Genomic DNA, 4,637 nt, shown 5'->3' on the forward strand with positions numbered 1-4,637 from the left:
ACCCCTAACTTTATCATTCTTCTTCTTTCCTCTTGTACACGGGGCCTTGCACACGTCGAACACCGTGAAACATCGACGGAGACGCTCCACCATTAAATCCATGTTTGGCAAACATCGAGCTTCGATGATTTTCAAATTAAGGTCGCCATGCAAAAATACAACAGGATCCGAAACATCTTCCCCCATTGAATCAAATCGAGAAATAAAGAAAAAATATTCAAAGACGCTTAATGAGAAAAATGAAGATGATAAATAGCAATGTAAAAGGTAGGCAAGGTAGGTTACAGTAGCTTGAAAATAAAATTGTTTTTGTTTTTAGTAATTAATTAGTGTTCATATTGGTGTTGGCAATAACCGGAGAACAACAAAGTCACTGCCGTGTAGGGACGTTGTTTTCAAAACAGCAGAATCCCAGTTTGTTTTCTCTGACTAAAGCCAACGGCCAAAACCGAAGGCTGTAATAGGGAGCGGAATTCCAGAAGTGTACGGTTTTGTTTCTTTTTGGCTAATGTGGTTCTGTTTATCATTCTTTGCCTTTGCTGGCTACTCTCTCAATTCTTCTTTATCATTCTTGTTTTGGGTTTTCATTTTTTTTCCTAAATGACTGACAGCTTCGATGCGCCATTTTTTTGAACTCTTTTTTTGCAGCGATTGGGTTTAATGTAGAGGCTGTACAATACAACAACATCAAGTTTCAAGTATGGGATTTAGGTAAGTTAACGTTAATAAATCTGAAATAGCAGCTGATGTAGTTTATACAAATGGAGTTCAATTTAATTTATCGAATCATTGAAATTTGCCTTAATCCTTTTACTTAAAATTGAATCATTGAATTTCATTTTTGATCCTATAGTTATCTGGTTGGCCTACTTGCATTGGCATTTGCCACAAGGCCTTTGGGAATTTTAGTTACAGTTTGAATTGTATAAGATTATATCAGCAGAAACTTTTGTGGCTTGAATTTACAGAGAAATTGTTTCAGTTGTTGAGTTTAAACATGTAGCTCCGTTTTGCTTATCAGCTGTGAGATTCTATAAAGTTGTAACATTCATTTAACTCTTTGTAAGAGCAGTAAACCTGGAAAATAATCAAAGGGAAGGTGCTTTTGCGTCTATACGGGAGCCATGAGTAGTTAGTTCTCTATTTCCTTACTTGGAGATTGTAGTTCTTAGAGGAAAGAAAGATTGAAAAAGCTGTTTGATATTTGTTCAATTTTGACAATTTTGATAAACTGGTTTTCTTATGTTGTTAGATTAGGCTCTGGCTGTTCAAGAACCTAGTTGGGTATGAGAGTATCTTTTACGGAACACTTGTGCAGTACAATCTTGTTTGAATTGACACTTAGGCTTCTTTTGGTTGTTAGTTTGCTACTTGCTTTATGCTTTCTAAAATGAACAAAGAATGTGATACCATGAATATGGCACGACATTGAACAATAACATGAATATGATTTAGATACAAAATTCATAGTAATTTAAAATACCTTAAACAAGATTACGACACAGATACAAAAATTTCCGGGTCTATATGTATAGAAAATTTTGCTTCAATTTGGGTCCGCGAAGAAATGAAATATATGCTTGAAGTAGAGGTCGTGAAGTACATATATTCCTGTAACTTGCTTCAATTTAATGGAGAAGGAATTCAATATATCTAGTATTATGTTTCCTTTGGTTTTGTATTTATCTATGCATCATACTTATAATCTTTGACATTGCTTTTTGTAGCTCAACTACCCGGAACAACTCAAGATTACTTGCAAATATTTAACATAGAGATGAAAGCAAAAATGAAGTCACATCAGATGCCTGAACAGGTCAAATTCATTTGTTATCTCAAATTTTCTTTGTAATGGTTCTATTACATTCTGCCATTAGCTTTTGGGCTCTCCACCTTTATTGTTTTTCCTTGATGGTAACCTTGATTGCATGAGCTTATCAAAACCTCCTGGGTTCTTGTCCAGGTTGTATTTTGGAAATGGATTTCCCCAAAAATGCTTGGCCTAGTCACACAAACTTCTGTGTATCATTGGTCAATTGAAGGTAAGGTGTTATTTTACAAGTCCAGAAACTTTGTTTTATTCATTGTGGATTAATTCCTTTTGATGCTTGCATGCATGTATGCACTCCTTTGTGTTTTATTCTATTTTTGTTCTAAGATCTATTAAATCTAACTTAATTTTCAGGCATTCTGTTGTGCAAGTAGATCATTCTTCTCTTATGTAGAAGCCATTCATTAGTATATTTCAAGGCTGCCAGATTCATTCCAGATAAAGTTTTCATGAAGCAAATTCTTAGATCTACCCATAAATAGAGTATATATGTCCACATTTTGTTCATGGTTCACAACTTGCTTAGTATTTCAGTTTGTGGGACAATCTTTGTTACTCCCGTAGAAAAGTTTGGGTGTTTAATGATTTTACAGATGCTATGTATAACGAAGATTTTATAGCCTTCTTGACGGGGTGTACATGTTTATACCTTCGCTTTCACTGTTCTAATCTTGGAGACAGAATGCATTTTTCTCATTTTTTCTCTCTTGATTTTTGCTTTTATTAGATGCTGAAGTGAACCATCTTTTGGAATCTGTGGTTGTCTTAGGTACTGGTCCTTTTGAAATTTAGTACAGTGCTTTATTTTGTTACAGCTGAGGTTGTGGCAGGATCAACAGCATGGTTGGGTTGAGGTCTTTCTTGTGTATGTGCTCAGAGCAGAGAGAGTGATGCTCGTCCATCATTTGATTTAACTCCTTCCCAGGTAATGTCTATGATCGGGTTCACCTGTTCATCTCTACGTTGTCATCTATGATGGTCATTTGCCCATTTCATCTGTAATATGTGAATTCCTATCTGCTAAGAAATAGAAATCTGATGATAGGATATCTCATAAAGTTTTCCTGCTACTCTGTATACCATTGATTACTTTAACTAATGAGATTCTCCTGTTGCTTAATGCTATCTTCTGAACCTAATATTGCTATACTCTATAGATGTCATTTTGTGACCTTACATAGTGGCCACTTTTCTTGCAACATGATTACTCGTATAGCACTCCAATCATGTATAATGTCATTTTATTTTCATTTTCATTTTCGATTATCTTTGCAAATATTTTTTGTTTGAACGAATAATCTTCAGAAAATGAATTTTAACGCGATGGAGAAAGAGGAATTTGGATTCTCAAGAAACTATTTCTGAGCAAAAGAAATGGGCAGTTCTGGGAAGAAATCTGCTCGTAAACTCAGTGATGTCAACGTCGTTGACGAACAGGTATTTTGCCTCATTGAATCCCCATCTCGAAAAAAGCTTTTGTTTTTTTATTCTTTTAAATTTTGTTGTTTTAAAATTGAAGGAACTTAGAGAAGCTTCAGCTAATATTGAACCAAAGCATCAAAACGACGTTGCAGATTTAATAAATAGTTACAAAAGTTTATACCCAGAATGGGTTTTTGATCTCAGGTAATTTAAAACTCTTATTTACTTAATGGTGTAATTTTGAATTTCATTGGAAATTTTAATTTGTTAGAATTTGATCCTCTTAATTTGCAAAAATTGGAAATTTGATCCTGTTTTTGGTGCATACATGCACTTGAACAGTTGGTTTTTGCTAATTTGTTTTGATCTCCGATAGTTTAAAACTCTTATTTACTTAATGGTGTAAGTCTGAATTTCATTGGAAACTTTAATTTGTTAGACTTCCATCCTCTTATTTTATAAAAATTGAAAATTTAGTCTGGTTTTTGGTGAATATATGAACTTGAATTGTTAATTTGTGCTAATTTTCCATTGAATGTTTTTTTTTGCATAAAGTTATTTATGCTGGCATCTGCTTTTTTCTTTTTAGGCACTTAGATTAAGGTCGAATGAGCTAAAATTGGTGAGGCAATTGGAGAACACAGAGGCTGAAATTTCTTCTTTCAAGTATGATGTAATTTTTCTTTACCAAAGGGCTTGTGATCTACATTTTCAGGATTAGTTGATTACTTTTTTTGGTATTACTCCTGAAAAAGTGATTGCCAAAAACTGCTGTTTCTGGATTTGTGTATTTTCTTTTTTTTTTTTTCTTGTGGTTACTGCTGCCCCTGTTTTTGGGAGGTGATTGTGTAAACATTTTAGTGTGCTTTAGTTATTGTAAGAATATTTTTAACATTGTTAATTTTAATATTATTGTAAGAATATTTTGACTTATAATTCAATTATCAATTTATATCATATATCTTTCATTGAATTTGAAGTATCATTTAAATTTGTCGTTTTTGGTTGGATTTTATGTTATAGGAAGGATTGTATATGGATGAAAATCGGGTGTTACAAATTTGCCAAAATTAGTGGCGTTTTTCCATAAACGCCGCTAAAGAATCCGTACTTTTAGCGGCGTTTGTAATAAAAGCGCTGCTAAAGATCATGTTTTTTAGCAGCGCTTTTCCCACAAACGCCACTCATGACTTTTAGCGGCGTTTATTTATAAAAACGCCGCAAACGTTAGCGACGTTGTCAATAGTGGCATTTTTGCAAAGTGCCGCTAAAGGCCTAAAAAACGCCGTTAAAAGCCTATTTTGGTGTAGTGGTTTAACCAATCAATTTTTCTTTGCACTCAGATGAGTTTACACATGGAGAACGTGTCCCTTGAGTTTTTTTT

General features: G+C 33.7%; 1 non-coding gene across 6 annotated transcripts; it reads left to right on the top strand.

The window, feature by feature from the left end:
- Positions 1-4,210, top strand: LOC105799148 (uncharacterized). Of its 6 annotated transcripts, XR_008188591.1 has the most exons (9): positions 1-267; positions 371-483; positions 649-711; positions 1,728-1,816; positions 1,964-2,042; positions 2,647-2,756; positions 3,137-3,268; positions 3,351-3,457; positions 3,843-4,210. It is a non-coding gene; the product is annotated as an uncharacterized LOC105799148 (transcript). The 6 variants fall into 6 exon arrangements; XR_008188590.1 differs by having other exon boundaries at positions 1-483; positions 2,186-2,756; XR_001135483.2 differs by having other exon boundaries at positions 1-483; positions 2,206-2,756.
- The last annotated feature ends 427 nt before the right edge of the window (positions 4,211-4,637 follow it).

The sequence above is a fragment of the Gossypium raimondii genome, chromosome 9 (assembly GCF_025698545.1).
Source record: "Gossypium raimondii isolate GPD5lz chromosome 9, ASM2569854v1, whole genome shotgun sequence".
Taxonomy (NCBI): Eukaryota; Viridiplantae; Streptophyta; class Magnoliopsida; order Malvales; family Malvaceae; genus Gossypium; species Gossypium raimondii.